Source organism: Gorilla gorilla, chromosome 3, assembly GCF_029281585.2.
Source record: "Gorilla gorilla gorilla isolate KB3781 chromosome 3, NHGRI_mGorGor1-v2.1_pri, whole genome shotgun sequence".
In the NCBI taxonomy this organism is placed as follows: domain Eukaryota; kingdom Metazoa; phylum Chordata; class Mammalia; order Primates; family Hominidae; genus Gorilla; species Gorilla gorilla.
Genome location: NC_073227.2, coordinates 164,137,073 through 164,159,801, shown reverse-complemented (window position 1 = coordinate 164,159,801; position 22,729 = coordinate 164,137,073). Strand labels below are relative to the sequence as shown.

Here is a 22,729-nt window from a genome sequence, read left to right as displayed (position 1 = left end):
CATGGAGCTTGCAAATTAAAAACTAAACCAAAACATATACCAATGCTTTGGACACATAACTGAGACTGAATGAAAAAGAAAGGTCACTCCCTGCAATGTTAGAAAGGTAAATATATATATATAGATATAGACATAGATATAGATTTATTTATTTATTTATTTATTTAGAGAGAGAGACAGGGTTTCACTCCCGTCACCCAGGCTGGAGTGCAATGGTGCAATCTCGGCTCACTGCAACCTCTGCCTTCTGGCACAAGCAATTCTTGTGCCTCAGTCTCCCAAGCAGCTGGGACTACAGGCGCATGCCACCATGGCCGGCTAATTTTTGGATTTCTTGTGGATTTGCATTTTTGCCATGTTGCCCAGGCTGGTCTCAAACTCCTGAACTCAAGTGATCTGCCTACCTTGGCCTCCCAAAGTGCTAGGGTTACAGGCGTGAGCCACAAAGCCTGGCCTCTAGTATGTTTTTTGCTAAGCCTAGTACCAGATGGAAATGCCATCATGAAATGAAGACTGTATCTTCATTTTTCAAAATGTTTGGATAAAATGCAGAAATGTAAAATGGATGACATATTAAGGCTGTTCACAGTTATTTGAAATGTCATACTAAAACAGGATTAATTATTGAGCTGCTATAATCTGAAGGAAAGGTCTGGTGCTATTATTCTTTTTTAATTAAACAATTATATTAAACACCTAGATGAAGTTTGAGAATATGCTCGTTAATTATGTAGACGACACCAAGTTAGATGAAAGACAATATTCCAAAGGATCTTAATGTAGAATACTGCACAGACAGCGATGAGATGACATTTTAATAGAGATGTTGGGTAACATATTTATGTACATAAATTGTAAGAACAGAAGTGCTGGAGACCTGGCTTTACAGCCTAGCTCAACACTGAGAGTCAAGTAACACAGATGTGTGTGTGTGTGTGTGTGTGTGTTTTAAAGGATGCATTACTAAAATTAAATAACCAGATCAAGGGAAGAAATAGTCTAATAAGCATTACCTAAGTTGAAACCACATCTGGAAAGATGAGTTGAATTCTGGGAGCATCATTTTAAGAGGAAATTAATTATCTGGAGGAAGACCAGGACAGTTAAAAGAGTATAGATATCATACCATTTGAGAAACTGTTGGCAAAATCAGAAAGGTTTGGCCTAGGGAACACTCCATGCAAATATGATGGCTTTCTTCAGCTGTTTACAAGGCTATCATGGGGATACCCCTGAACAAGTTTCCACTTGCCAATGTCTCTCCAAAACGTAAACGCTATACACCAGGCGCAGCTTAACAATAAGAAAGCAAACATGACCTCTCTAACATGGTCATTTGATTCAAATAGTCTAAGATGAATTTAGGCTTTTTGGCCACTGCATTACACAGTTGACTCAGAATGACTTCAGACCCAATTTAAGCCACAGTTTTCTCTTGTGACCATGGTTAACTGCTGTTAATCTCAGTAGTTATCACCTACAGAGACCATATTATGTATTTGCTTAATGTCTGTCTCTACCTACTACAATGTAAGTTTCATGTAAGGCAGAAGCTTTGTCTTGTTCACAGCTGAATACCCAGCACCAAGAACAAGTCCTGGCCCATAGCAAGCATTCAATAAATAGATGTTGAATAAGTGAACGCCTGTTAAACAAACACCAAAAATGTCACAAAGGGACCAAAAGACAGAAGGCAAGAGAATAGCAAACGGAAGAACTAGCAAGCAACAGAAGGTACAGGAAGGAACATTTCAATGCAAGAATAACCTTCTACAGTTGTTCAACAACAGAACAAGATATATATATTTTTTTAAATTAGAGATGGGGTTTCACCATGTTGGCCAGGCTGGTCTTGAACTCCTGACCTCAAGTGATCCACCCACCTGGGGCTCCAAAAGTGCCAGGATTACAGGCACTAGCCACTGTGCCCAGCCAAGATGTTTCATAATGTAAAATTTTGTTCTCCATAATTGAATACATTAAACTAGATGCTGAATGAACAGGAAGTCTGTATTTTTGGATGCTTGAACTGGGTAACCTCAAGTATTTTTGAAAGTCAATGATTCTTCATAAAAATGAGTTCTGTACAGAGCCCTCAGAAATAATACCACAAATCTACAACCATCTGATCTTTGACAAACCTGAGAAAAACAAGAAATGGGGAAAGGATTCCCTATTTAATAAATGGTGTTAGGAAAACTGGCTAGCCATATGTAGAAAGCTGAAACTGGATCCCTTCCTCACACCTTATACAAAAATTAATTCAAGATGAATTAAAGACTTAAATCTTGGACCTAAAACCATAAAAACCCTAGAAGAAAACCTACGCAATACCATTCAGAACATAGGCATGGGCAAGGACTTCAAGACTAAAACACCAAAAGCAATGGCAACAAATGCCAAAATTGACAAATGGGATCTAATTAAACTAAAGAGCTTCTGCACAGCAAAAGAAACTACCATCAGAGTGAACAGGCAAGCTACAGAATGGGAGAAAATTTTTACAATCTACCCATCGGACAAAGGGCAAATATCCAGAATCTACAAAGAACTTAAAAAATTTACAAGAAAAAACCAAACAACCCCATCAAAAAGTGGGTGAAGGATATGAACAGACACTTCTCAAAAGGAGACATTTATGCAGCCAACAGACCCATGAAAAAATGCTCATCATCACTGGCCATCAGAGAAATGCATATCAAAACCACAATGAGATACCATCTCACACCAGTTAGAATGGTGATCATTAAAAAGTCAGGAAACAACAGGTGCTGGAGAGGATGTGGAGAAATAGGAACACTTTTACACTGTTGGTGGGACTGTAAACTAGTTTAACCATTGTGGAAGACAGTGTGGCGATTCCTCAGGGATCTAGAACTAGAAATACCATTTGACCCAGCAATCCCATTACTGGGTATATACCCAAAGGATTATAAATCATGCTGCTATAAAGACACATGCACACATATGTTGACTGCGGCACTATTCACAATAGCAAAGACTTGGAACCAACCCAAATGTCCATCAATGATAGACTGGATTAAGAAAATGTGGCACATATACACCATGGAATACTATGCAGCCATAAAAAAGGATGAGTTCATGTCCTTTGTAGGGACATGGATGAAGCTGGAAACCATCATTCTGAGCAAACTATCGCAAGGACAGAAAACCAAACACTGCATGTTCTCACTCATAGGTGGGAACTGAACAATGAGAACACTTGGACACAGGACAGGAAACATCACACCCTGGGGCCTGTTGTGGGGTCAGGGGATGGGGGAGGGATAGCATTAGGAGATATACCTAATGTAAATGACGAGTTAATGGGTGCAGCACACCAATATGGCACACGTATACATATGTAACAAACCTGCACGTTGTGCACATGTACCCTAGAACTTTAATTTAAAAAAAAAAAAAAGAGTTCTGTACTATCAATGAGGACAGCAGGGATGTCCCACTCACTATAACATCTGCACAGGACTGTTTCCACTTAACTCCAATCTACTCCCCACCTATTTGTACTCTTTGCGCCTGAAGAGTCTAATCTGTCAAGGACTGCATCAATCCTTGTCCTACACTGGTTGTGTTTAGTCAAAAGGGACAATGGCTGGAGACAGAAGAGCCCAGGGTCAGGGAACAGAACTGCTGGCTGTGTCCCTGTATGTTCTCAGTGGACAGTCTCCCTTGACTGCAGACCTCAGCTCCTATAAGGCAGCCATTTGTACACAGCCAGTGGTTTGATAACATTTCCTCCTCTTTCTTCCTCACGTACAGATATTAGCCCTTGCCCCATACCCTTTTACTTGCCCTTGTATATTCTTACTATACCCTACATTTTTACTGTCTTTTTATGAAATGTTCCCCCAAATTATCCAACTTGTGTGTGCCATCCGCCTCCCACCAGGTCCCTGACCAATGCAACACCTAAGTGAGTGCTTATGCCATTTTTGTTTGACCACTTACAAGGACAAAGAGGGAGCACACTAGGTTTTGGAGAAGTGTAATTGTTAGACATATCTCCTTTATATTCAGCCAATTCTGTAACTCTTATTCATTAATTTTAGTGCTGCTATGGAAATAACACTAGGCCTTTTGCTTATTTGAAGCCAGTTTTCAAAACAGTTATAATGATGGAGAGACATACAATAGGCACGGGTCACAACGTATGAGTCTCATGTCTCAGCACAACTGCATAGGCAGCTTGACTTCCTGTGCCTTCTGTAATAGCAGCTTCCCGGTTTAGCAAGCATGTTGGCTTCAAATCCAATCATTCCTTCAGAAGCAGGAAGCAATGTCAGGTTATCATGCAACAATATCAGATTTGGGGCACCAACAGCAGTTATGAGGAAATCATATATATATTGTGTTCCTTCTCCAAATATGAGTTTATAAAAGAGCAAACACCACAAAACTTCTTTTTCCATCTTCTGTTACTGAGGCTGACCTTCTGTGGGAATTACTAGAGCAACAGGATATTTTCATCCTGCATTGATTTTTTCTTATAAAAAGTATATCAAGTGTAAAAACATTGTCTTTTCTCACTGTAGCCAGAGTGAAAAACTAAATGAATTAAAGTGCTTCGTAAGAGCTGGTGTTTCTTGGCCAGCTGCGGTTGTTCACACCTGTAATCCCAGCACTTTGGGAGGCTGAGGCAGGCAGATCACTTGAGGTCAGGAGTTTGAGACCAACCTGGCCAACATGGTGAAACCTCATCTCTACTAAAAATACAAAAAAATGGCCAGGTGCGGTGGCTCACAACTGTAATCCCAGCACTCTGGGAGGCCAAGGTGGGTGGATCACCTGAGGTCAGGAGTTTGGGATCAGCCTGGCCAACACGGCAAAACCCCGTCTCTACTAAAAAATAAAACCATTACCTGAGTGTGGTGGTACACACCTGTAATCCCAGCTACTCGGGGGGCTGAGGCTGGAGAATCGCTTGAACCCAGAAGGTAGAGGTTGCAATGAGCTGAGATCATGCCACTGCACTCCAGCCTGGGCAACAGAGCAAGACTCCATCTCAAAAAATTAGCCAGGTGTGGTGGTGGGCACCTGTAATCTCAGCTACTCGGGAGGCTAAGGCAGGAGAATCGCTTGAACCTGGGAGACAGAGGTTGCAGTAAGCCAAGATGGTGCCATAGCGCTCCAGCCTCTGTCTCAAAAAAAAAAAAAAAAGAGAGTTCATATTTCTTTATATGGCCTGCTGTCACAGAAAGCACCAAGTATTTCTTTATACAGCCTTGTATCGCAGCAAGCAAACAAAAGAGCAGGTGAGAAAAATGCACATTGAATGAGTTTAGACAAAAGAAAATAAATATAACTTTATAAGTATTATAAGCAAAGAGGAAAAAATCTGAAGAACTCTATAAAATATGAAGAAAAATCTCTGAAGGAATCTACTGCCAAGAACTACTTGTATATTACAATTAAAACATTTTAAATTGCATATATTTATAGAAATTAGGCATATTTGTAGTAACTTGGAAGAGTGGGAATGGAGAAGATAATGAAAACTATAAAGCTTTTATAATTCCTACTCCAACAAGTTTTCAAACTGTTTAAATATCTAAGTTTTAGACAATCACCACCAGCGTCATCCACTCCAAATACAGCACAGTGTAAGAAAACTGACAACTGTTATGAAGAAAACAAAAATTAAGCAATCCCTAAGAGTGTGGTACCAACACTGGGCTGCTGTCCTGCCTATGGCTCCCTTTCTCTGATCTTTGACCACATAAATTAATTATCATTAGAATAGAAGAAATTATTTGCCAGGTAGTTAGGAATGCTTTTTTTTTTTTTCCCTCAAAAAACAGGACCTATCAATAATATCTTTTTTCCCTTTCAAAGGCCTGTGGATGTGACTAAAAATACTAGTCCACGATCAAAGTCCTTTCCACTCTGCACCTGAGAAGAGTGCTCTGTGGACTGCTCCATGATTTGAACTTAAGGACCCTGGCCGAGCAGCAGTGGCTCACGCCTGGAATCCTAGCACTTTGGGAGGCTGAGGCGGATGGATTGACTGAGGTCAGGAGTTTGAGACCAGCCTGGGCAACACGGTGAAACTCCGTCTCTACTAAAATACAAAAAATTAGCCAGGCATGGTGGTGGGCACCTGTAGTCCCAGCTACTTGGGGGGCTGAGGCATGAGAATTGTTTGAACCCGGGAGGCAGAGGTTACAGTGAACCAAGACTGTGCCACTGCACTTCAGCTGGGGCAACACAGCAAGACTCTGTCTCCAAAAAAAAAAAAAAAAAAGACCCTTATCTGATTTGCACTTCTATCTCTGACTTAAGGTTGATCCAAATAGGGCATCAAAAAACATGGAAGACATACCCTCAGCCTTTGCACTTACAGGAGAATCTATTACAGATTGTTTCATTAAGGTATTGGAACTTATACCTCTGTAAAGAAAAAAAAAAAAAAAGCAAACATTTACTGACCATATCCAAATATGGCATGTCCAATATAAAAGTGAAAAGCAATGGCTCTGGGGCTTTCCTGCAAAGAGGTACTTTATATACATTTTCTTCGTTTGACCAACGTATGTTCTCACTCTCTCCCTTTTAAACTTAGGACTTCTAAGTATATTGTATAAATAAATATCGAATTTCCTTTCCAGGGACATTGAAAATGCCCCCAGTCCCACTACCAGATATTGGGTCCATTTCAACAAGCATTTATTGAGTTCCAACTATGTGCACAACATTAGATCACTGTATCAATGATGGGAAGATAGGTTTTCTCCCAAAATGTAGTTATCCTCCTTAATTCCTGAGACAAAGTTTTGTAGCTTCCCAATTAGAAATAATAAATACCAATTTACCCTACATTCCAGCTTTTGTAAGGCTATTTCTGATACCAACAGAAATGTCCCTGTCTCATGGTTAGAATCTGAAATGAGAGACAATTATACAAGTAACAAAAAGCACAAGCTAAAACTGTGGCCTAGACAAAATACAGTGAGAATACAGTAAACACTGTTATTCAATCAATCAAGGGGAAAAAAATTTGGGAAAAAAGTACCATTTGAGATAGTCCTTAAAGAAGGAATGGCACCCAACCACGAAAGACATGAGACGTGGACAGACAGGTAAGAGAAATGAGCCTGGGAAATTATGGAGGGTCTTGAGGACCATGTGATTTTCAATTCAAAAATTAGTGTAATCCAGGCAGGCCGGTGCCTCACACCTGTAATCCCAGCACTTTGGGAGGCTGAGGCAGGTGGATGGCTTGAGCCCAGGAGTTCAAGACCATCCTGCGCAACACGGCAAAACCCCATCTCTACAAAAAACACACCCACAAGAAAATTAGCTGAGCATGGTGGTGCATGCCTATAGTCCCAGCTACTTGGGAGGCTGAGGTGGGAGGATGGCTTAAGCCTGGGAAGCGGACATTGCAATGAGCCGAGATCATGCCACTGCACTCTAGCCTGGACGATAGAGCCAGACCATGTCTCAAAATAATAATATAATAATATTTAGTGTAGTCCATTTTGGATAAAGTGTGATATATCCACACAATGAGATATTATTCAGCAATAACAAGGAAGGAGTGTGCCTGCGTATGTGTGTATGTATATGAGGTGACAGTGAGGGAATAACACATACCTAATATAGAAACTTTGAAAACTACAGAAACACATTTAGAAAAAACACAAAAATATTTGCAATCCCAACACCCATACATATTATCCTTATGGAATACTTAAACTTTTAAAATCAAGTCTCTGTCATTCTATTTTTACGTCAATTTCATAATGTATGTGGCTCTACTCTTTTTATAATAAAAAGCTAGAATTAAATGGTTTGTTCCTGGATTTTTCATTTTTATAAATAACAACAAATTTAGAATTACTTAAAAGCTATAATGGTGGGGTTACTGCTCTTAATTGTTATTAATGAATATAAATATGCTTTCTCTATTATCTAAAAATAAATTTGATAACAGAACCACATACAACAAGGAAATATGCAAATGAATACAGCATAAAAATCACAGAATTACTGAATTTCAGAGCTGGAAGTGACCTTGTGGACTATGAGTCTAATTTCAATTTAAACAGAAATCTAACTATGACCTCACCAGGATAGGGTCCCTATTTTATTCACGTATGATTCCTTTGTACAAAGCCCTACATGTGCCAGGCACTCTATAAATATATTTGAAATAAACTAGCAATGTTTGTTGGATGAATGAAATTCATTTTAATGTAATGATTTATAATCTCAGAAAGAAAGACTTCTGCCTCTGGTCTTTCTCCAAAAAAATGGCTTATTGTTCATTTATATATTAGTAATGAATAAAAGCCTGACAGGAGAACATGTAATGGTAGTCCCCAACTAATGGAAAAGTTTTAATCCAAAAGTTTGCATGTAAGTAGATTCATTTGAACTCAATGCATTTTCCCATAAAAACAATGTTGTACATTATGGGTACTATGGCCAGCCACGAAAGCTCCCTTAAGTATACAGTATAGTTCCAACAGACACTAACCACCATGCAGAAAAATGCTCTATGGGAAAATGTGTTCAGCAACCATCTTCTTGCTGCTGGCCAGGAGGCAAGCCCCTTCAAGATCAGAGATTGAGGGATACACAGGTTAAAAATCAGAACAGGGTAAAGTTGTCAAGAGGGGTATAGAGAAAAACAGTGTACTCCCCCAATCCCCCTTTCATGCCTCACTCATTCACCAAGCAAGCACATCTTGGTGTCTTCTATATGTCAAGTCTTGTACTAGACATTGATGGGGCACATCAGAGACCAACATTGACATGGCTTTTATCCTTCTGGATCTTACAGTTTAATAGGGAAGAAAGATACTGAAGGATTAGAAAAGAGAATGGGGATGAGGGTGAATGGAGAGTAGGGGTATGATGAAGAGAAAAGAATATTAGTAATGTTAGGTATCATTTCCCCCTCCTTCCTCTACCTGCATCTGCTTCACAAATGGGGTAGAGAGGATGAGGAACAAATAACTAAAAAGTAGATGCAGGGCCGGGGGCGGTGGCTCACGCCTGTAATCTCAGCACTTTGGGAGGCGGAGGCGGGCGGATCACAAGGTCAGGAGATCGAGACCATCCTGGCTAACACGGTGAAACCCCATCTCTACTAAAAATAAAAAATTAGCCAGGCGTGGTGGCGGGCGCCTGTAGTCCTAGCTACTTGGGAGGCTGAGGCAGGAGAATGGCATGAACCCGGGAGGCGGAGCTTGCACTGACCTGAGATAGTGCCACTGCACTCCAGCCTGAGCGACAGAGTGAGACTCTGTCTCAAAAAAAAAAAAAAAAAAAAGTAGATGCAGTGAGAGCTTTAATTTTTGTCTCCCCTACTTCTACTCCTTTTCACAGATCTCGATGCCAACTAATGCAGGCCAGAGTTGACTGGCATTGATGTGGGATGCGGGGAGTGAACAAGCAAACACTGGGGCTGTAGGAGTGAAGAGAAAGGAATCAAAGGAAGGAAATTCCCATCCCCCAGAACAAAGGAGAAACATGCTCTTGTGATGAGCACGCATAGGATGAGGCTGCACCTATGTCAGGAAAAAGCTGTTCTGCTGAAGGCCCATCCGAGACAGACTCGACTCTGGACACCTAGCCCCACAAACATTGTCTGTTCCAACACATATCCAGTTTTCCCCATAATTTTATGTAAACTACTCAGGTATACTCTCATTCTTACTTGAAACTAAATTTGTATGTCTATGCCTGTGTACTCTAGAAGTTCTCTAAAGAGGGAGGAATTAAATAAACTGTAATCACTCATCCTTTCTTAAGTTTAATTACCATGATGCTTTAAGGTGACATTAGGCTCTTTTGATTTGCAAAAAGACAAACAAATAGCATAAATGGTCAGGAGATTTCACAAGCCCATGCACGTAGGAAGGAAAGTGGCAGATTAGCATCAATGTGGGCAGATACAAAATAACAGACAGAAAGAATGAATCTAAGTCATTCTTTTTTTTTTTTGGAGGCGAAGTTTCCCTCTTGTAGCCCAGGCTGGAGTGCAATGGTGTGGTCTCGGCTCACCGCAACCTCTGATTCCCGGGTTCAAGCGATTCTCCTGCCTCAGCCTCCCAAGTAGCTGGGATTACAGGTGCCTGCCACCATGCCCGGCTAATTTTTGTATTTTTAGTAGAGATGGGGTTTCACCATGTTGGCCAGGCTGGTCTTTAACTCCTGTCCGCCCAACTCAGCCTCCCAAAGTGCTGGGATTACAGGCCTGAGCCACCCCAGCCAGCACGAATTTAAGTCATTCTCCAGGGATGATGGCCTCCAAAGCAACAGATGTAACTCTAGGGTGGGATGTGAGGAACATCCTAGTCCACCTAGGCTGCTCACTGCCTGGGTGTGTCCCCAAGGACCACCAGAGCAAAGGCAGCATTAAAAAACAAGAAACTAAAAATTCAAACACAAAATTCCATGTGTCCACTGAGTATACGAACCTAAAACAGTGCAGGGGTTCTATCACCGCACCTCATGGCATACTCACAGAGAAGGTAAAGATTCTGCAAATTTGATTTCAAACTACAAAGGCGAGCATAACTTCCCGCTTGGCCATCCACTCCAATGGCCTATTTTCCACCTTATCTTATTTTGGTTCCTGGCTCCCAACCACACTTTCCTTCTTCAACTATGCTCTTGGGCTCCCCTAACAGGTTCCTATTCAGGTTTTCCTTCTACCAAATAAAAACCACTCTGTCTCTTTCTAACCCACCTCCAGCTCATGTTGCATTAGGTCCTATAGTACTACTTCTCTTACTCTGCAAGTTCTTCCCAGGACCGCCTCACCAATGCCCACAGCACCCAGGAGCTCTTAAGGTCTTATGACTCCTGAGTCTGCAGCTCTGGTCCCAGTCACTCTCCTGAACCTAGCAGGATCTCACAACTCATGATAAATGATAAGTAGTGGATTATTAACAGAAACAATGCAGGACTCTCAAAAATTTCTAGTTTAAATCAAGGAGGTTATCTGTGCTTTTTCACAAAATTTCTGTGAGGAGGAATGCTGGTATGATAGCAGGAAGAGAGGCGTTGAAGCAGATACATGCGGGTTTGAATTTCAGCACTGCCATATGCGCTGTGTGATTTTGGGAAGTTACTCTGAGCATCAGTTCCTTTACAAAATGGGGACAATAATGTCTACTTTTCAAGGCTGTTGTATGAATCAGAGATAAAATTATAAAACAAAGAAATATCAAGCACACAGCAATTGTTCAACAGAGTATTATGCCTATGTGTCAGAGGCATTTGAACCAGAGTGACTCCATCTTGAATGGGGCTGGGTAAAATAAGGCTGAGACCTACTGGGCTGCCCTGCCAGGAGGTTAGGCATTCTTAGTCACAGGATGAGATAGGAGGTGGGCACAAGATACAGGTCACAAAGACCTTGTTGACAAAACAGGATGCGTAGAAAAGGCCAGCCAAAACCCACCAAAACCAAGATGGTTACGAAAGTGAGCTCTGGTCATCCTCACTGCTCATTATACACCAATTATAATGCATTAACATGCTAAGAGACACTCCCATCAGCGCCACGACAGTTTACAAACGCCATGGCAACATCAGGAGTTACCCCTTAGGGTCTTTTTAAAAGGGGGAGAAACCCTCAGTTCTGGGAATTGCCCATCCCTTTCCTGGAAAACTCATGAATAATCCGCCCCTTGTTTAGCATATAATAAGCATAAAAATAGCCAACCAGCAGCCCTCAGGCTGCTCTATGGAGTAGCCATTCTTTATTCCTTTACTTTCTTAATAAACTTGCTTTCACTTTACTCCACAGATTTGTCTCGAATTCTTTCTTGCAGGAGATCTAAGAGCCCGTCTCTTGGGGTCTGGCTCAGGACCCCTTTCTGGTAACATATGGATGCTGCTATTACGAAAATACTGAGAAACTATGGGTTCTGTTATAACATTTTTCTCATAACTATTATTAGCATCTTAAGTACTGTAGGAAGGTAGCTGTTGTCCTTATTTTTCTATCCTTCCACCTCCACCTCCAGTATGACATGTACGGTGGACTTATGTGAGTCTTTTAGGTTACCCAGCATCTGAACTTTCCTTCCTATGTTTGGAAAATCATTAACAATTAACACTACAGGCCAGGGGTGGTGGCTCACACCTGTAATCCCAGCACCTTGGGAGGCCAAGGTGGGAGGATTGCTTGAGCCCAGGAGTTCAAGACCAGCCTGAGCAACATAACAAGACAATGTTTCTTAAAAAAAAAAAAAAAAAAAAACACACACAACACTTCAAAAGCTGAAAACTCCAAGTAACTGCTTTTTCAACCACCCCTGCAATCAGACTGCAGTCACATTACTAGGTACACTGGCTCCACTAAATAATCCATCCCAGATTTAGAATCTCAAGCAGTTACAAATAGTAAGAACCGTACAGAAACCTGGGCCAGAGGTAGGGGCAGTGATGCAGTTCCCAAAGGCAGCGATGGTGGCATCTGGGGTCTCGTGTGACTGTGCTGGTGGTGCAAGATGCAGGGCCTATGATCATGTGCCAGGAGGCAGTGGCAATATATTCCCCAGATCAGTTCAGCATCATTGATCCTGGCTGATAAGCTGCCAAGGTGAGTTCTCAGCTTTTCCAGAGAAACTGTGGCTACCTAATATTCTTAATAAACTCCTTTTATGGTTAAATTAGTCAGAGATGTCTATTGCTTGCAACTGAGAATCCTGACTGATATTGCAAGTCAGGTAACATTTCATTGCCTTTGGTCAAAGGCCACTATAAGATCTGCAGAGCAAACCAAACAGTGAGATCTCCCCAGTAAGAGTAAGTCAGGGTGTCAGAGTGAGCTGCTGAGCAAGATGTTACTAGCATTTCTGAAATACATTTCTTAAAAGGAAGGACAAGATGAATAAATCAGCATGCTGTTTTAATAGTAATCTAAAATATGATTTACTTTTACCTATCAGACTGAAAGATGCAAAGGACACTGGCTATACCCTAAAATGCATCCACAGTTACTTTCTGGAATGTCTGAAGGTTGCGTATTGCAAAAGAAATCCCTCCAAAAAAAAAATTCCTTCCCCAAAACTTGAATTTTTAACCCCCTGCTTAATTATTCCAACAGAAACAGTGATGCCATTCCATTAGGCTGGCTCAGTCAGCAGCAGCACTTTATGTTAGCCTGATAGCAAAAATATGTCTTGTTGGGGAAAGGATGAGGTAGAAATTAAAAAATGTAAGTTTTGAAACTGGAAATAAGCACTCACACTTTATTTTTAATTAGAATTGATATTTCTCCTACAATAATCTGACTTCAATTACCTTGGGCAATGCATTTGATTTCCCCTAGTCAATAAAAGTAAATTGTATAGAAGTTCACCTTAAATTTTCCTTTTGGCTTATTACCAGTAACTTTTACCACGGTACTTAAAAAAATATTTTCAGTACGACCAAAATTGCCGCAGAAGTCACACGAAAAACAAAACTTTGGCACATGAAAAAAATTCTTATTAACAACAAGCATCAGGATTCTGAGAAAAATCAACCCACGAGACAACTTTTTTTAGCATGATGGCAAGAATTTGGGAAAAGGGAACTTACAGGAAAAAGAGTTTGTTTTGCCAATTATTCATTCACCTTTTTTTCCTTCTATTTTTGTAGTGTCCAAGTAGGATTCCTTACCCCAAACCTAATTTTATTTTCCATTTTGTCCTTTAAAGATCTCAATCTTCTGATTATAAAATCTAACAGTTAACCACTGAAAAGGCAATAATTCCATGAATGCAGGTTTTTTAACCTTTAGTTCAAAAAACAAAACTTAGAATGGAAACAAAGTATTTTTTATCTCAAATAATAAAAGCAAATTTAAAATAGAAAAATAACGTAAGAAACAAAATCAGAATCAGGAGAATGTAAACTGAAAAATTTCCCAGTTCTTGAATTCCGGTTTTTTAAAATTGATGTGATATATATGGGATTATTCTCCCCCTCATTATTTCAGAGTAGGACACAGAGTGGTGAATCTACTTATACAAAAGAAACATCTGTCTTCAATCCAGGATTCATATAAAGTTAGATCATTTGCACAAGGCCATATAGTTTTATGCAACATACAACAAAGAGCCATTTCCTCTTCTACTCTCTAAAATCATTATAAACCAAAGACACTAAAAAATCAAGCAGGCTGCAACTTGCCCAACCTACAGAAATGAGAATCTCTTTTTGGGTATTTTGAACTAACAGTGACTCATGGAAAAAAGCAGGTTGCTGTCAAATTGAGATCTTCAAAGTTAGGGTTCCCCAGGGTTCCTTTGAATCAAGGAACCCTGAAATTGGAGCAAATGCACAGTATAACACGATAGGGAGAAACCATCACCATCACTTTAGGGGTTAACAAACACCCTTTGCCACTGGCAACCCCTGAAAATCTCAGAAAGATCTAGTAGGGAAGGAAGAGGTACTCTAGGAAAGACTTTGACATCCACCATTAGATTCCAATCTTTGGCTGGCCTGATTATAAATGAATATGAAAAGGACATACTCAACAATGACCGGGGCACACAGCCTTACAGAGAGCTTAGAGCACTCACACAGGGGATAAGGCACAACTTTTCATAATGTTAAACACTGAAGAGCAGTGATGTTTTGGGAAACCCAATAATCCTACAACTGGACACAGTATCATGCAGCCACTAGAAATGGTCATCACAAAGCACATGGAAATGTTCTCTCATTATACACCGAGGGAGGAGGAGAACAGGACTTGTCTAGCCTTTACTGTTTTCATATTGGGTAAAGACAGATAAAAATGCTTCCATGGGTTTTTTGTTGATTTGTTCTGCCTATGTACAAAACTCATTAATGGAAATAGTTAATAATCTACTTTTAGTATCAAACATTTTCAGTATCAGATCCAGCATGCTACATCTCATCTGGATGAGGTGGTCATCATCTGACCAGACTTTACTATAGTTTCACATTTATTTCCTGTTACTCAGAGAAAACGGAAATGGCCCCAAAGGAGGCCAACCCTGGGGCACCTGACAGCTGGGGTTCTTTACGACATCACTCCTTAAGTACTGTTTAACTTCTCATACCATTTAAAATGTTATCACACATTTACTTAGCTCTGCAGTTTATAACCAACCTACCAAACGGGACAAGCCAGTCTGGATTATACAATATGTAAATAAGCCAGGGAGCTAAGGAGCAAGCTGACAGCAGGACAAGTTGGAACCGGGATACAAGTTAAACCTTACTACACCTGAAGGCAGCCTCTTCATTCACTTTCTCTTCATAGTGCTTTATAACTAAACCATGGAGAATACAAACACCAATTCAAAAAATTCTACGTATCCCCACAAATACCAATTAGTAAGTCACCAAAATTAATTAAAGGAAACATACAAGTCAATATTTAAATTTCATTCAGCTTTTTTAATCTGATGAACCTACTGAATACTCATATTTGGGCCTGAAAATATTAATGCATTCTAAAGAGATTATCAGTAATGTGTATCTTCTTCTCACACACACATGCTATCAGCTTAAATGTGGGCCCAGTGGCAGAACTGAAGTTTCACTAACGTTGTTTTAGGACTTGAATAAATTGTTTTAGTTTCATGTATGTACTTGTTTGAAAAACAGATTTTATATTCACCACCTTCAGAGATGTTGAACGCATATCACGAAACTGGTAACACTGCATGAGTATTCCTATTGTGTCAAATACAACAAATTCACATGAGAGAAGCTCTACAAATGAAATATTTAACATTTTATAATAAAAAAGAAAAATACCGAAACGACATTCAAAGGTATTCATCAACTCACATTGCTTCATGAAGATTACAATTGCCTATAAATTTGTCTTTTAAACAGGCTGTTACAATTCAACTGGAAAAAAAGCTATGAAACTTAAAATTGTGTCTATACAATTAATTATGAGTAGATGGTGATCATCTAAGAATCACTGACAAAATTACAAGTAAATCATTTAAGAGCAACAAAAGACAGCTGAAATTTAATAACTTCAATCTAAAAACTTTAAGGCATACACACACGTACACACAATCAACGTATAAAATATATAATCATTAAAATGTCTGTTGAAAATTTAGGGCTTGGTTTAACGTACTGGAGTTCTTTCCTAGGTTCTTAGTTTTTAAAAGTGGTTTTTTAAAATAGCAATTTATATAACAGACACATTTCTCAGCATAGTTGCATCCTCTTTCCCTTCCACTAAAGGAGAGATTTACAAAACATGTATAAAAAAATAGGAATGCTCAAATTTATTCTTCCCTGTTTCTGATAATTCATATATATATATATATATGATTTAAAACTAAGTCTTAAGAACCATCTTTGAAGAGATAAAGGAAAGGAAAAAGCCCTTAGGGTAGAAGGAATCATTTCCTGGAAATACTACTAAATACACACTTAAGGAGGGGTGAGAGTTGGCATCATGAGACTGTATCTTTCCATTCCAAAGGGTAAGTACAAGACAGGTTGCAAATTGGCCCAAACTATGGAAACTACCACACTGTGGTGAGCACCCACAGCTTCCGCAGATTCTAGATTCAAATGCCACCTCATCACACTGTCATCCCTACCCACCCTTCACAACAGGTAAACAGGAAAAAAATAATCAAGGTGAATGATTTTCAAAGAGTTCCCTGGTGATTTTGATACTCCCCTCACCTGTCCCCCAGAATGAAAACTAGAGAGCTAAGTGTATGCTGCCTCATGTTCTCACCCTTAAAACCCTGTATATTAAAATATCTGATAACCCCTGGTTCCAATGGACTCCTCCCTTGCCCAGTTTTAGAGTCCAAAGTTGTGGTTTCAGCCAGACAGGTGTCAAAGTCAAAAAAAGTATTTCTGAACAGATACAGATGTCAGGCCACAAAACTGAAGGCTTGTAAAAACAATGTCTATACTATATAGAGTTGAACCAGGCTGGCATCTTTATGATCTGGGCATCCACTAGGTAGGAGTTTACAGATACCCTAGTTTATCCTATCTGTTCTGTTCCAACCACTGGCATTCACACATTAAGTTTGCAGAAGAGGTTCTCCAGCTAGACTCACAGAAAGAGCTTCAGGACTAAATTCTGCAAAGACAAAAAAACAGGCTGAGTAGAAACTCAAACCCAACCAGGATAGATTACCTAAAGGTATTTCAGAGACATGTCCTATGGTACCTCTTTTAAAGATATATAAAAAGGTGGTAGAAAGAGAAAGTCCAAAATTTCTGCAGAATTAAAACACACACAAAAAAGGTTGTTCTTTTGAGAGGGTATGGAAAGTATTCTAAATAGCATCCTCTAAAATCTTTCCCCTTAAGAAGAAAAAGTAAAAAGTTTACAAGCTCAAATCTCTACACTCCTCTCAGAAACTCCCATTTTGTTTGGCAGGCCTTCAGATGGCCTAGCTTAGCTGGCAAATATTCAAATACAGTTATTCAAAATATGTTAATGAGGCTAACGTGGTGTTTGCATCACATAACGCAACCCTCCCTTTCTTTGTGTGAACTGAACCTGTGCAGGTTAAAACAGGCGTGCCAAACACTTGCTAACTGAGATTACTGACTGTTGGCTGAGCAACTGCCAATTTAAAATAAGCAGTTAGGGAGAAGGGCTTTGCTCAAATGCATACTGTATTTAAAAATGGATACAGAGTTTCATTTTGATATTCAAGTGACTCCCACTCCCATATTCCTCTATGGGTATGAAAGCAAGCATTAACCATTTACATTCTTTAAGCACCATGTTCAAAGTATCCTAAAGATTCCAATGTACTTTACAAGTACTTTTTTAAAAACAATTTTCCAGTGAAATGTTTTTCATTCCACAAATGAAGAAATGGAAATAGCATTTACACATTGCATAGATAGGGATAACTGGAATTAAAAGTAGAACTCAGTTATTTTATCTGAGTTAATATACCTATTCAACAACATCTTCAGCACAATATCAAGTATTTCTTTTGTGGGTAAAATAAAATCACAAAGCAACTAACTGCTCGTCTTTGGTTTGCACAAATTCTCAAAATTTGAATATTTCCCCCACAAAATCAGACTATCTTAACATTTTCATTCATCTTTCTCCCAGCCTTCCCCCGGCCCCGACCCAAAAAAAGGCATTGGCTTGTTTCTTCATCCACACAGACATTCCATACATAGCCTGAATTTCAGAACTTAGGCCATGCAGCTTCATGTTCAGCAGAACAGAAAGCACTGGTTCCAAAAAAAAATCTCAACACCTCGCACTCCCAAAATTAGTCTCCAAATCACCAGCCCTTATGTAGGAAAGCAGGATCCAGTATCATAAACTTAAAAAATTAAAGGAGGGTTGGAAGAAAGGTATAAATGAGATTACACACTTACCCATGGTGACTCATTCTCATATGCTCAAGATTAAACAGAGCACTGAATCTAGGATGAGGAAAGAATTTTTTCCTCAGGGGAAGAAAGGGGTGTGGGATTTCCAAATGTGCACTACAGTAGGATCAGCTGTGTGGATCAGGTGAGCAAATCCCACATAATTAACTTCCTACTACTGTGAAGGAGCAAACACAGGTGAGGCGCACGCCTTCCTGAAAGGTATTTGCATAAAGACCCTTCTGTTGTTTCCAATGCTACTGAGATTGAACGGTGAAGCAGGAGAGATTGGGCTGGCACAACAATCTGAATACTTAACCTACTGTGCTGTACACTTAAAAATGATTAAGATGGTCAAGTTTATGTTATGTGTTGTTGTTGCTGTTGTTGTTTTGTTTTAAACACAATTGAAAATAAAAATTAAAAAGGCAGCAATTGGGATGAACTGCTCCACGAGACAGCTAAAAGGCTCTGGAAATGTGCAAGGGTTTGAATGCTGGAAATCACAGCAACCCACTAAAGATGGAGGTGGATATAGAAATGGTAATGAGAACAGCTCTGGTCTGGGCATCAGGAAGCTGTGTTCTAGTCTTATCTCTGCATGCTGAAACCAGCTGGCCTTGGACTTAGGGTATTTCCTAGGCCTAAATTAAGAATAGAAAGAGTAAAAAATGTTTTTCTTCTTTCATTAAGAAAAATTAGCCTTTATCCTCTTTGAGTCATTTTCTTCTCCTTGAGGTATTTCAATAAAAATCTCGAAGAAAATCTGTTCTGCTTTGGAAGTACATGGTTTAGAAAAACAACAGATCCTGTTTGAAAACAAACAGATGTTTTCAATGCTAGAACTTAGTTGAAGGATGAAAAATATTTCAGTATCTATGTTTCAATTTCACTTAGTAAAAGCATGGGCTTCTCAACATATAACTAATTCTCCAACTTGCGGCAAAGCACATTTGCTAAAAAATTTATTGTGCATAAAAGCTACTATAAAAGAGTATTTTTTAGTTATTTAAGAATCACTGGCATAAGCAGGTAGATATTAAAGATTTGGAAATCTCTGAGTATTAAAAATTATAACTTAAAGAAATAATGAATAACAATGTACTACACATTTTAAGTGAATCTATGCACATTTTCTATTCAAATATAAGTAAACATAAAAATATTACAAGGTCAAATATGTATATTATAGTTTAATGATAAATCTTCTACACTAAGTTTTTTTTAAAAGAAACACTTCCCTTTAGTAACTTAGGCAAAGGGCAATAAATCTGCTTACCTAATATTTTGTAACCCTTTTTTTCTCTATACGTTAAACTCAAAATGGAAAACTGTAAGTTAAAATACTCCCACTGAAAATTTATAAGTGATTTCTCAATGTTGCATTTGGATAGCTATTTAATGTTATGCTTCTCTCTAAGAGCATTTACACTTGTTTTCAGAAAATATAAATATTCATTGGAAACACCCATCACTATGTTAAACAGTATATGAGTTAGAATAAATTACAAGGAAGAAAAAAAAATCTGAAAAAAGTTAGGAATACTAAGAGGCTCATAAAAAGGAGATACACCAAGATATATACCAAGTGTATGATTTTAAAAACAAAAGAAAGCAAGAAAATAAGGTCACCTGAAATGAAGAGTGCAAGTCCTGAGCCCAGTCTTCAAAGTGCAGGGTACAAGTCACAGGAGTCTAGCCTTCCTTGATTGCTAGAGTAAATGGAAGAAGCTGGTTTTGGGTCTCCACCAGCATACAGCAACTAACCCTTCTATTCACTTCAGAGCAAAGTGATCTACTAACTAAACTTACTCGGACTCTCAGTGCAATGAGAGGGTGTGGTAGACACTTTGTACAATAACAATAATGATCCTCAACACTTACAAAGCAGATATGAAGATTCTATAAAATCTTGTGAGCAGATGGCAGGGAGAGAACATGAAAGACAGTAAAAAGAATTAGCAAGCTAGTTAATATACTATAGTGGTGAAAAGTTCTAAAGTACAACCTGGGTTTCTAGAGCATGTATGTGGAAAAGTGAATACTTTAATACAGAGATAATTAGAATAAAGAAAGAATGATTTAACAAATGCTGGTGATACTCATCATTTTATAAGTAACTTCCAAAATTCTCTCTCTCTTTTTTTTTTGGTCAGGATCTCTCTCCAAGGTTACTGAATTGAACTATAAATTTCCCCTATGGAAATACTATGTCAAAAAAAAAAAAAAAAGAATAGCTGTCTAGTAGCAGAGTGCATTCAGTAGGTAGCTGGAAATCAAGTACTTTATTCCTCTGCTAGGATTAAGTAACCATTCCCACCTGGTCCACTTCTTGACCAATTTTCTAAAGTGGAGTCAGTCTGTCTCTATTGCTCTTTCTCTAATGTGGACTTTAAAATCAAAGTTTAGGTTAAAAGAGAGAGATTAGAAAACATACATTTAACACACACATACACAAACACAAAGTTGGAAAGCAAGAGAGCTTCTTCAGTCAAGTAGACCCACTTTTGGTGTTCTTTTACAAATCAACCACATCTCAACTAACCAAAAATCAGGGCAAATCAGACATGTATTATAAAAACAATGGGAAAGAATATTAGAAATGAGAACTATTCCAGGAAATCTAGACTATACTTTAATAATATGCTTTCAGATCCAATAACCAGAATAACCAGAACTTCTGGTGAACAGCTAATCCTCCTTCATCTCTCCTCTTCATCTTTAAGCTATTCATAAACTCTTGATTCAGGAATGCACATTCTTTTTTAAACAGATACCTACAAAATACTTTCTTTGATTTAATCATGTCTTTTGAGTTTCTCGGTGACAGTTAGGTACTTTCTCATATTCTAACCTTTCTAAAAATTCCTTTTCACTTTTGTAATCCTCTAAATATGTCGTCTTTGGAGGACAGTTTGATCTCATTCACTGCCAGAAAAAACTAAACGCTTATCTTTTTAAGCAGCACAGCATACTCACTCCCTTCATCTCACAGAAGAGAGGTTAAAGTTACTCTCTCAGTTTTGGTTCTTGCTTTCCTATTCCACTCTTTATAAGTATTTACTTCTATTGGATTTTATTTCTTGTCTCTTTTTCCCTCTATGCCCAACTCAGGATTTCTCCAAGAGTAACCTAAGGACCATCTACTTCAGAATCAGCAGGGGTTCAAGTCAGAAACTGCAGTTTTCTGGACCTCTACCCAGACTTAATAAAAATATTAGAAGGAGGGTAGAGCCCAAGAATCTTCACTTTAGAAGTTACCCAGTGATTGTTATGCACATTGAAGTTTAGGGACCACTGACTATTCTAGACCCTTGCTTTTTCCCAACCAAATGACACAAGGACTCTGCCAAGCTATAAGTATCTTAAGATCATCTGAAAAGAGAGAACACCTTAACAGTTCTCTCTTTGCATTCCTTCTATTTGCCTTCCTTCTAAAATACACATGGAAGAGGAAAGAAAGCTTGGAGAGTGGGCTGAATATGAGACATCAGCATAAATGCAGACTTGTCAGCCCTGCTCTGTGGCTGCTGCCAATTACAGTAGCCAGACCTGCAAGAGGACTTGATTACATGTAATTTATAAAAAGTAAACAAGCTGGGTGGCTTGTGAACAATGAATGGTGATATTGCAGCCAAGAGGTAATAAAATGCATGAATAAATGACTCAGCATCCCCCTACCAGACAACAATTGGCTGTACTCTAAGCTAGGAGAGCAAAGTAAAAATGAGTATTTTGGTAATGATTTAAATGACAACAGATCCTTGGAGAGAGAATTTGCCTATCACCTAAACCCTCTAGTGATCAAAGGCTCAGCCATCTCAATGACTGTTTTTCTCAAACACTACTTTAGTCAGAAAAATAAATGTTTGCTTCCGGTGCTATGACACAATCCAACTGGCAACATAGGGAAATATACTAAATGAATAAAATAAATATAAGAACCAAGCTTTATGAATCCCTCTATATGAGGATTTCTCAACTTCAGCACACTGATATTCTGAGCCAGATAAATCTGTGCAATACAGAGTGTTTAGTAGCATCCCTGCTTCTACCCACTAGATACCAGAAGCATTCCTCCCTCCAGCTGTAGCAACCAAAATGTCTCCAGAAATTGTCAAATTGTTATGGAAGTGCTGGGACGGGAAGAGCCTGGTCCCTTTAAATGATATGGAAGTGGGGAAGGGAAGTGCCTGGTAGAGGAAGGCGTGGTCCCTGACTAGGGATCCATCCCCACGAACCTAGATGAGGATAGGCACTCCAGCGTTGCCGCCCAAAGGTCACCTTTCCCAAGACCACCCTGGCCGGCCACGCCCCCATCCTGTGCCTATAAAAACCCCCGAGACCCTAGGTGGCAGACACAAGCGGCTGGACATCCTGACGA

The 22,729-nt window shown here is 39.1% G+C and overlaps 1 protein-coding gene across 4 annotated transcripts in view; it reads right to left on the bottom strand.

The window, feature by feature from the left end:
• The window catches only part of GAB1 (GRB2 associated binding protein 1), a 136,964-nt gene that overhangs the window by 99,200 nt on the left and 15,035 nt on the right, over window positions 1-22,729 (bottom strand). Inside the window, exon 1 of one of the 4 annotated variants that reach the window (XM_055384755.2) lies at window positions 18,352-19,293. The exons of the other annotated variants lie outside the window; for them this stretch is intronic. The gene's annotated coding sequence lies outside the window, so the exon portion shown is untranslated. Of the gene's footprint in view, window positions 1-18,351; window positions 19,294-22,729 lie in introns of those variants that run through there. 4 annotated transcript variants of the gene reach the window in all.